Source organism: Mastomys coucha, unplaced genomic scaffold (genome assembly GCF_008632895.1).
Source record: "Mastomys coucha isolate ucsf_1 unplaced genomic scaffold, UCSF_Mcou_1 pScaffold20, whole genome shotgun sequence".
Lineage (NCBI taxonomy): Eukaryota > Metazoa > Chordata > Mammalia > Rodentia > Muridae > Mastomys > Mastomys coucha.
Genome location: NW_022196903.1, coordinates 75,352,432 through 75,364,034, shown reverse-complemented (window position 1 = coordinate 75,364,034; position 11,603 = coordinate 75,352,432). Strand labels below are relative to the sequence as shown.

Genomic DNA, 11,603 nt, shown 5'->3' with positions numbered 1-11,603 from the left:
TACCTCACTCAGGATGATATTCTCCAGATCCATCCATTTACCTAAGAATTTCATAAATTTATTGTATTGATGTGGGTTTTTCACTGACTAGACCAGACTGGGGCTACAACACACCTGAAGGTAGAGAGAACCTGAAAGTTTTCTGCCAAGCTCTCTTGACAGGTCTCAAGGGGGCAACAAGATGCCCTACTAATTTGGCAAAGGTAAGAGAGGTGATACAGAGGCCGAATGAGACTCCCTCAGCTTTCTTAGAGAGGCTCATGGAGGCCTACCACCAGTTCACTCTTTATGATCCCAGCAGTGAGGAACATATGGTTACTGTTGCAGTTGCTTTTATTGATCAGTCAAGCTGAGATATCAGGAAAAAGTTACAGAAACTAGATGGGTTACAAGATAAGTCTTTGAGAGAGTTAGTGCAGGTGGCTGAGAAAGTATTTTATAACCGAGAGAAGAGAAGAAAGATAAGAAACAGAAAGAATAGGATGTTAGAGAATTAAAGAAAGAAAAGAGATAGGGAAGGAATCTTCATAGAATCTTGGCCACAGTAGTAGGAGAAGCTAGGGAATTTAATAAGATAGTACCTGGCAACCGAAGAGAGCCTCTGGCCAGGGATCAATGTGCTTACTGTAAAGTAAAGAGGCACTGGATGAGAGAATGCCCCAAAAAGAAGAAAAAGGGGTCCCATGTTTCAGACAGAAAACTGGCAAGACCTAAAGTGCTGGCCATTCCAGAGAACAGTGACAGTGAATAGAGGGGGCAGGGTTTGGATCCCCTCCCTGAACCCAGGGTAACCCTTACCGTGGAGGGAAAACTCACTCAGTTTCTGGTGGATACGGGGGCAGATTATTCGGTCCTCTTACAATTGGATGGGCCAATTTCCCAAAAGAAGTCCTGGGTACAAGGGGCCACTGGCAACAAACAATACTCATGGACCACCCAAAGAACAGTGGACCTAGGCGTGGGCCGGGTATCCTACTCGTTCATTGTCATTCCAGAATGCCCTTGCCCCTTATTAGGGGAGACCTTCTCACTAAGATGGGAGGACAGATCCATTTCCTCCCAGAGGGACCCCAGCTCAGGGGCCAGCAGGGAGAACCCATCCTGGTTCTGACTATGAAACTAGAAGATGAGTACCAGCTCTTTGAGAATAAAGATTGCAGGCCTGAAGATACAGATTGGTGGTTATAAAACTTCCTACAGGCTTGGGCTGAGACAGCAGGAATGGGAAGAGCTAAGAACCAGTCTCTGGTCCATGTGGAGCTGAAGGCCCAGGCCAGCCCAGCAACCGTTTGCTAGTATCCTATGTCCAAAGAAGCCTGAGATGGGATCTAGCCCCACATCCTATGCTTCCTCCAACTGGGGATCCTGCAGAGGTGCTAGTCCACATGGAATACTCCCCTCCTTCCAGTATGAAAGCCAGGATCCAATGATTATCGACCTGTCCAGGACCTCAGGGAAGTAAACAAATGGGTGTTCCACCTCCACCCTACGGTTCCTAACCCGTATAACCTTTTGAGTTCTTTGCCCCCCTCCAGGATCTGATATACTGTACTGGACCTCAAAGATGCCTTCTTTTGCCTATCACTGGCCCCTAAGAGCCAAGAGTACTTTGCCTTTGAATGGAAAGACATGGAGTCGGGCATAATGGGCCAGCTCACATGGACCCGTTTGCCCCAGGGTTTCAAGAACTCCCTCACTATTTTTGATGAGGTCCTACATCAGGACCTAGAGGCCTTTTGAACATCCAATCCCCAGATAACTCTCCTTTAAGACCTCTGATTGCTGTGTCCAGCAAGGCACCGTATTTAGAAGGGACCAAATGTCTACTCGTGGAACTGGGAGAGTTAGGCTATCGTGCCTCAGCCAAGAAAGCCCAGATATGCCGTCAGAAGGTCAATTACCTGGGGCGTTTGCTCAGAGAAGGGAAGAGATGGCTATCAGACACCAGGAAAGAAATTGTGTTTCACATCCCACCACCCACGAGTCAAAAACAGGTTAGAGAGTCCCTGGGCACAGCCGGCTTCTGTTGCCTGTGGATACCCAGGTTCGCCGAGATAGCAGTCCCTCTCTATTCCCTCACTGAGAATAAGCAGCCATTTGTGTGGGGAGAAAAAAGAGCAGGAGGCTTTTGATGCCATAAAAATGGCCCTCATGTCAGACCCTGCCCTGGGTCTCCCTGATGTGACTAAACCATTCCATCTGTATGTGGCAGAGAACAAGGGCATAGCAAAAGGGGTCCTGACCCAAAAACTGGGACCATGGAAGAGGCTGGTGGCCTATCTCTCAAAAAAGTTAGGCCCTGTGGCCTCCAGGTGGCCTGCCTATCTGAGGATTGTGGCCGTGGTTGCAGTGTTGGTTAAAGACACTGATAAATTGACTCAGGGACAAGATCTGGTAATATCCACTCCACACACCCTAGAGAGTATGGTCTGCCAGCCCCCCATCCTCCATCGATGGCTCACTAATGCCCGAATGACTCATTATCAGACTGCTACTCAATTCTGACAGGATCACGTTTGCACTCCCCACTGGTCTAAATCCAGCCACCCTTCTCCCAGACCCTGATCTTGAACCTCCCATCCATAACTGTCAGCAAGTGCTTGCTAAGGCACACGGCTGGCACAAAGACCTGTCTAGCTGGCCCTCGGCCGATGCAGAGAAGTCTTGCTTCACGGATGGGAGCAGTTACCTAGAAAAGGGGCAGAGGAGAGCAGTTGCGGCTGTGGTGGATGGACAACAGGTTGTATGGGCACAAACTCTGCCAGAGGGAACCTCTGCTCAGAAAGCCGAGCTCATTGCCCTCACAAAAGCTCTTGAACTAGGAGAAGGCAAAAAGGTCAACATATACACAGACAGCAGATACGCCTTCACTACAGCCCATGTTCATGGCACCATCTACCAGCAGCAGGGATTACTGACCTCAGGAGGAAAAGAAATCAAGAACAAGCCTGAGATCGTGGCACTTCTAAAAGCCTTATACAAGCCAGTAAAAGTGAGTATTATTCACTGTCTGGGCCACCAAAAGGGTGATTCCTTTATAGCTTGTGGGAATAATTTGGCAGATTGAGAAGCTAAGGCGGCAGCTTCTAGAGCAACCAAGGTAATGGTGGTCAGAGAGTCCGAATTGCCTGAACTCAAGTTCCAGTACACTGCTGAAGACCTGGTGGTCATCTCAAAGGATCCTGAAAATTGTTTTGACCAGAAAAAGGGGGTCTGGATGACCCCATCAGGTAAGAGAATACTACCACGAGAACAGGCAAAAGCAATGATAAAACAGATGCACCAATGGGCCCATCTAGGGGTAAGCAAGTTAATACAAACTGCCTTGAAGTCTAAATATCATATTCCAGGACTAAAACACCTAGTAGAGCAGGTGGTTCACAACTGTATACGCTGTCAGAAGGTGAACGTTTGCAGAAACAAGACTGACCCCAGTAAACTGTCCTGAGGGGACCAGCCAGGAGTCTACTGGGAAGTAGACTTTATGGAGATAAAACCAGGCAAATATGGCTACAAATATCTTCTAGTTCTTATAGATACCTTCTCAGGATGGGTGGAGGCCTTCCTTTCCTACCAAGCAAGAGACCGCAATGGTAGCAGTGAAGAAGATGCTAGAAGAAATTTTTCCCCAATTTGGAGTGCCCAAGGTAATCGGATCTGATAATGGCCTGGCCTTCGTTGCCAGGGTAAGTCAGGGAGTGACCAAGTATTTGGAGGTCGATTGGAAACTTCATTGCATTTATAGACCTCAGAGTTCAGGACAGATAGAGAGGGCTAACAGAAGTCTAAAAGAGACCCTGGCAAAATGGACCATAGAGTCTAGCACAAACTGGGTGGTGCTCCTACGTCTGGCCCTGTTCAGGGTTAGAAATACCCCTTCCCGCTTCAGTTTGACCCCCTTTGAGATCCTGTATGGGACCCCTGAGCCCCTAATTCTACTAGGGGACATTGTTGAGCCAACCTGTCATAGTAATAATGATTTGTATGCCAGATTGAAAGGGCTGCAGGTGGTACCAAAAGAAGTTTGGTGGCAGCTGGCAGCCACCTGTGAGCCGGGGACTCCTGAGACATCACATTTGTTCTAGGTCGGAGACACAGTCTACCTATGATGACACTGAGCCCAGATGCTTGAGCTTCACTGGAAAGTACTTTGTCCTGCTAACCACCCCAACTGCGGTGAAAGTAGACGGGCTTACACCATGGATCCACACATCACACATTAAACCGGCTCCACTTCTCCCCTGGAGAACACAGACTACTGACAACCCGCTGAAGTTCAAGATAGTCAAAAATGGGACTTTCACTGGTCATGGTACTGTATCTTAGTTTCCTTCCCTTGAGCCCATCCAGTGTTAGCCCTCATCAGCCACATAACCTTACTTGGATGGTAATTACTAGACACAAAGACATAATATGGAGCAGGTCTAAAGTCACTATGCCAGGCCTTTGGTAGCCTGACATGTTCCCTGATGTCTGCAAACTGGCCTTTGGGGCACCAGCTAACTGGGATATGGAAGGATATAACAATCCCAACATGCCTGCTCCTAAAGTGCCCTCTCCTCCTGGCTGACATGGGCTAGACCCATGGGGGGTGCAGACATGTGAGTCAGAGGAGTCAACTCCATACCCTGACTTTTTATGTTTGCCAGGACTCCACCAAAAGCATTCCCTTAATCCAACATATGGAGGCTGATTCTGCAAAAATTGGGGCTGTGAGTCCTCGGGTGATACATACTGGAAGCCATCTTCCAGTTGGGACTATATAAAGATGACCGCCAACTATAGCCATCATGAGGCAGGAAAACCAGAGTGGATATACCATTTGGAGTGTGAGACCTGGTGCCACCCACTCCATATTACTTTTACAGTGCCAGGGAAGTGGGCAACTGGGTGGACAACCATTTATATGTGGGGTCTTATATTTTATAAGGAAAAATATGACAATGGGCTGATATTTACCGTTAAGCTCAAGATAGAAACCTCTTATACTCTGCTAGGCCTGAATTCAGCCTTGAGCCCTCTCTGTCCCCCTCTAAATTCTTCACGGTCCCTTCCCCAGATTGTTCCCAAAACGGGAACAGCCACTCCAACTACTGCATTAGGGACCACTATACTATCTCTAGAGGCCCTACCAGCACAGCTTCCAGAATCCGATCTGGGTATCAACTGTCTCCTTAATGTGCTAACTAGTGCCTTCAGAGTACTAAATGCCATGAACCCTGAGATATCTAAAAAGTGTTGGCTGTGTTATGATGTGGCACACCCTTACTATAAGGGTTTTGCATGTGTTGGTACTCCTACCATGTCTTTAGAAGCCTCCCATTGCAGGTGGAACAATCAACAAGTCCACCTAACTCTGTCAGCTGTTACTAGAAAAGGCCTTTGTGTGGGTCAGGTCCCACAAACCCATCAACATCTGTGTAATAGTTCACACCCTCTGATAAAGAATCTAACTGGGTACATCCTCCTGCCCTTAGACAGCTGGTGGGCCTGTGCCTCAGGGATTACAACTTGAATAAGTTTAGAGATTCTAAATAACAACCATGACTTTTATGTTCTGGTCCAGATAGTGCCTAGATTGCTGTACCACCCTTATGAAGATGTACTGAATTACTGGGATCCTTACTAAGGAGACTTAGTAAGACACAAAAGGGAGTTGGGGATTACACTGGCAGTTATTTTGGGGTTGGGTTTAGGAGCGGCCATGGGATCAGCCGCTATGGCCTTACAACATAAGGTGTATGGAGAGCTGAGAGCTGTCATTGATTCAGATATAGAAAAAATAGAAAAGACTTTGACTGACTTCCAAGAATCCCTGACCTCCCTTTCGGAGATGGTCCTCCAAAATAGGAGAGGATTAGACCTGTTATTTCTTAAGGAAGGAGGTCTGTGCACTGTACTGAAAGAGGAGTGCTGTTTTTATTTAGACCACTCAGGAAGAGTCAAAGACAATTTAGCCAAGATTAGAGAGGGTTTAGAGCAAAGAAAAAAAGAGAGAACTCAAGGCAAGAGCTGGTTTGAAATTTGGTTTAATTCCTCCCCTTGGCTCACAACTTTGTTCTCTACACTTTTGGGACCACTGATTATACTTTTATTATTACTTACCTTTGACCCCTGCATTCTGAATCACTTAGTTGCCTTCATTAGAGAGCATGTCAGTACCGTACAGATTATGATGTTTAGACATTGATATCAAGAAGTGAACCAAGATGAAATACAGCAGTACAGCACATAATCTCAAGATTGAGATATTCCCAAGAAAGAGAGGGAAATGTAAGAATTGAGTAAGCAGGTATACCTCATAAAAAATACCAAAGAGCAAGGAAAGAGCAAGGAATGCCCATTAAGCCTAAAGACAGAGAGCTTCAGAAGGGTTTACAGAGCAAACACCCATCCCCAAGAAATACCCAGTTCCAGGAAACGTCCCCAGGAGAGTGGATCTGCCCCCACCCCTCCTATGTGTAACAGGTATCTACTCCTCTCCTGGAGGAGAAAGGTCAATATAAACAAAAGAACAATGGGAAAGATAAAGTGTAACCAGCCCACGTTGTAAGGTGTAACCAGCCCACATTGTAAGCTGTAAAACTCTGTTCTGAAAAGGTATAAAAAGTAAGAATTCTGTTCCCTCAGGGTCCCCTTTGCTCCAAATGCAAGATGATCCCAGTATCCTGGATCAATAAAAACCTCATGCTAATTGCATTGATCTCCATCCCTGTGTCTTTGTGAGTGGGACACCCAAGCTGAATTTAATACTTGTTACTTCTGTGTGTCATCCTTGCTCATACTCACTCCCCTGCTCTTTAAACCTCTCTTTTCTACTTCCCACTGTTTGCCTTGCTCCTCCAAAGTAGTTTGTTCATGTCATATATGTCTACATAAATGTATGTATATGCACATATATTTAGATCTAGATCCCTTATTTGAGAGAAAACATGTGGTCTTTTCCTTTCTTCCCTCTTTATTGCTCTCTCTCTTCACTCTCTGACAGAAATGTAAAGTGAAGCTTATGTCAGAAGAATGCTTTTTTCCTTTGGACCATTAATATAGTTAATACAGAGGAGCAGGCACTAATAGTAGATGTAACACCTGCCAGGACTATTAGACAGTAGAGGTAAGTGGAACATCCCTCTCGTGTGTGTGTGTGTGTGTGTGTGTGTGTGTGTGTGTGTGTGTGTGTGTGTGCAGATCCACATGTACACATATGCAACATCAGGGCACTGAGTGTCCTCTATTACTCTTTGCCTATTTGTTTGTGGGAAGATCTCTTCTGAAACTTGGAACTCAGGTTTTTATCTGCTAAGCTAGAAGCCAGCAAACCCCAGAGAGCCTCTGGTCTCCACCCCACTGGATTCTGCCAGCTATGCTGTGGTCCTTTTGCTTGTTTAGCAGCAATTGCTCTTAAGCACTGAGTTACCACTAGACCTGGGAGAGAGGGTCAGTCTCTGTCTCTGCCTCTCTGATGCTTTTTGTATTCATTTATTCTTTGACAATTTTATACATGCTTACAATGAATGTATTTAGATCATGTCCATCTCCCATCTCTTCCTTCTCCCCTCTGGATGCCACCCCCACCATGTCCTCCTCCAACTTCAATCAAAACAAAACAAAAGAGAGGAAATGAGAGCAGTAGGGGGATATACTGGGAGTAGGGTGGGTAGACAGAGAAAGCTGGGGTGGAAACTTTCAAGATACTCTGTGTACATGTATGAAACTGTCAAGTAATAAATAAAAGGTATTTATAAAATCCCCCAGTTTAGCAACTGCTTTGTATTCAGGCATTTTTGCTAAATTTTATTATGTCAATACTAACCATTCCTTCATTGTTTTGTCCTGAGAGGCTGTGGGGGTAGTGCTGGGGATTGAACCCAGGGCTCTGCAGGTACGCTACCCCTGAGTTGTGTCCTCAGCCAGCACTATAGTTTTTAATAGCTGTTCAGTTACAATCAGACCCTGTAACTAGCTAGGTAATTTTTTTTAGCTTTTCATAATTATAAGAGATATTTTATGATTAGATCCTTAGATTTCCAGTTAATTGAGAAAGACAACTGGAAATAGAGCCAACTGAAGGGGAAGATGGCTTGAACATAACGGGTTGGCCCAGCAAAGCATCAATAAAGCTACAATTAGGGCTGGGGTATAGCTCACTGTTAGGAGTGTGTGTTAGCCTTTGTGAAGCTCTAGGTTCTGTCACCAGTACTAAAAAGAAAAAAAAAAAAACAGCTCGAAGTTGTGCTAACAACTAAATTGTCTTATTTTCCACTCAAGATGTAATATGTCTCATACTCAGGGCCTCACACATTTTTGGTAAGCACTTGACCATTTCACACAATAAATGTAATTTCAATTATTTATCTCAGCATCTTATAGTTTTAAAATTATGTGTATATTTTATATTGTAACAGTCCTTGTGGTAATAGTTTTAAAGTACAGTGCATAAGAATCACAATGAAACAAATAGCTGTACTAGAGTCAGCGCAGTGCAGGACATGTGGTAGAGTCAGCGCAGTGCAGGACATGTGGTAGAGTCAGCGCAGTGCAGGACATGTGGTAGAGTCAGCGCAGTGCAGGACATGTGGTAGAGTCAGCGCAGTGCAGGACATGTGGTAGAGTCAGCGCAGTGCAGGACATGTGGTAGAGTCAGCGCAGTGCAGGACATGTGGTAGAGTCAGCGCAGTGCAGGACATGTGGTAGAGTCAGCGCAGTGCAGGACATGTGGTTTGGGATGCTCCTGATTCTCTCTGGTAGATTGTCCTTTCACTCCAGACACTTGTGGCAGCAAGCAAAGCTGCTCAACTTCACAAACTAGCAAAAATGAAGGTGCCTGAAATTATTTCCAACTTCTCCCCAGATAACAATGGACTGTGGTGACTAACTTTATTTTTTTTTGATGTTGCTATGGTGGCATGTGTCCCCCAGTGTGGCACTAAGAGTCGAGTTCCTGCAAGCCAACTGTTACTAAGAAGCCAAAGTAGTTATGTAGAGAGACATAGACAGAAAGGTTTAGTGCCATCCCTTACCAGACTAATGAACTGTGGAGTTGGTTTCTTGATAAGACAAATTTTAAACTAAGTGAGGCTGGCATAGATATATTTTGTGCCACCTAGTCTGTAAATCCTGGGACGGGATGTGTGCCTTTTCTATAGTTAGTACCAGAGACTTGCTGGGACCTAGTAGAACCCTTGACAGCTGCGCACTCCCACACACAGTGAGTGCATAGGAAGATTCGGGATTGGAAGTGCTCACAGGAATGCTTTCTAAAAAAGTTACCGAGTTGAGGAGATGCTGTTTGTAATGCTCAATGGAGATGATGGAAGTTTTGATGACATCTGAATTCTGCTCTTTCTGTTAACTCAGCCAGCCGCTCATATCATCAAAAGCATTAGGAAGCCTGTGGCGTAACTTAGTCACAAAGAGTGGTAGTGTTCTCCAGTTTCTGCAACAAGGTCACCATCCAACTGTTACTTCTTAGCTCATTGGATGTAATTGAAGACTTGTTCCTGTTCAAGACACAGCTCTAGGGGCAAAGAAGCAAATACAGTCTTGAAGAGAAGCAGATAAACAAGATAAATCTTAGGTTACATCAAGAAAAAAAAATGGCCAGGGGAGACTGAAATCCCATCTAGGAGAAGGGTGAAGAAGCCAATCGTTAGAGAGAGGAGACTAGCAGGAGTGGTCACTGTGAGACTTGGATTATTTAACAATGGGAAAACAAAGTCCCACCTGCGAACTCCTTCCCAAGAGAAGGACTTTCTGTTCAGTGTGTTTAGCTTGGGACCATAGGTGCTGAGCTCCCTCTAGTGAGAAACATGGTCCTTACAGGAAGATTGCGTCTAAGCATCTTGGATAGTATTTCCTTTCTCTCTTAGGAACATTGGATATGTTTTCTTCTTTCTTTAAAACTTTTATTTTTATTTAAAAAGTGTGTGTGTGTGTGTGTGTGTGTGTGTGTGTGTGTGTGTGCGCACACACATCTGGAGGGAGGTATAACAACATGTGGGAATTAGTTCTCTCCTTCTATCACATATGTGTGGGGTTTGGTAGATCATGTATCTATGAAGTTTATGTTTGAGAATGTAGTCAAGTACCCCCTTATAAAGAATTTTCCCATCATGGTGTTTTTGGTATATTTGTGAGTTTGTGTTGGGCCACGTGTGTAGCTATACTCTGCTGCACATGACCTTTTGGGACCCATGGGCTACAGGTTGGTGAAAATTATATCGGAGAGTTCTGAGTTTTGCTTGTCTTACATAGTTTAGACATTATAGTCTTTGAGTAGTAACCCTTCTCCCATTTATACAGTGCACAGATTTCCATCCGGAACAAGGCACTTAAGGGAATGGATGTCTTAGTTCAGTTCCAACATAACCGAGCACACTCAACAGGAAAGTGTGCTTCCTGCCAAAATTGGTTACATAGGGACTCGAAAGGGCATTAGATCCCAGATTATTTAGCACAGGGACAGATAATTATCTTGATTTCACTTCTCAATGGGAGTTGGATATTAAAGTCACTGATTCTTGGTGGCAGTGAAATAATTGCAGCAACTTTTATTGAGCAAATAGTCATATACTGTGGTACTTAGCATCTGTCATCTCAGGAGATGTTTCCCACACAGAAACCTGGGAAAGTGGCCTGGCATCCTTGCGTTACTAATGAGTAACCAGAAATGGAGGGAGGGAGAGGGTGGGGAAGAGGGCCAAATCCAAGAGCTAAAGCCAGCATGGCAAATAATACAACACATGCAAAATTAGGGAGGGGAAAATGAAGCCCGTAGTGCAGAGTGGCAAATGCCTCATCACTAGGCAACCTCTTCCTTTTGATTTATTATCTTACATCGTTGCTTTAAAAATTCATTTTTTTAAGTGTGTGTGGAGTTATTGGTGGTTGTTAGCTGCCCTAAAGCATCCTAACTGGGTGTTTGGAGGGTCTTCTGCAATGCCCATGAAAGCCAGAGGACAGTGGCTCTCCTGGACTTGGAGTCAGAGACAGTTGTCACCTGCCCAATGTTGTGGACACTGAACTTGGGATTCTCTGCAAGAACAGCAAGCAGTCTTAAGCACTAGCTACCTCTCCAGGTCCTCACCAGGGCAATTTCCTGTAAGGGCTTGTGTATATTAACTGCAAAGTGCTAATTAACCGCAGCCTGTTAGCATGGTTATGATCAACATGCATGGTGACTTGGTGAGAGAAACAATGTATGCTGATACTAAGGCCAAGGTGATGGTGAATGACTTCCATTTTGAATTCTGTAACTGAGCTCTAGAGTTTTCCTCTTGCTATAATGAAACATTTTTCTAAGAAACCCAGGGCTTTTACAGTATGTCCACTGGGGAACATCATCTGAGTTTTTATTTTTCTTACTATGAAAAATGACATGCACATGGGAAAGTGAACAAAACCAAAGTACACAGTTAAACACTTGCCACAGAGCAAATCCATCTGTGACGACTGTCCAGGTCATGAAACAGAGCTATTAGCACCCAGCCTGGACTTATTTTGAACTCCCTGCTCCCACATCAAACATCCTGGATTTTATAGTAATCACTCCCTACTTTCTTCCTTATTTTTTCCAACTATATTTTTACTACCTAAGTGTGCACCTT

The 11,603-nt window shown here is 44.8% G+C and overlaps 1 pseudogene; it reads left to right on the top strand.

The window, feature by feature from the left end:
- The window catches only part of LOC116099936, a 37,220-nt pseudogene extending 32,042 nt beyond the window's left edge, over positions 1-5,178 (top strand).
- Positions 5,179-11,603: the final 6,425 nt, after the last annotated feature.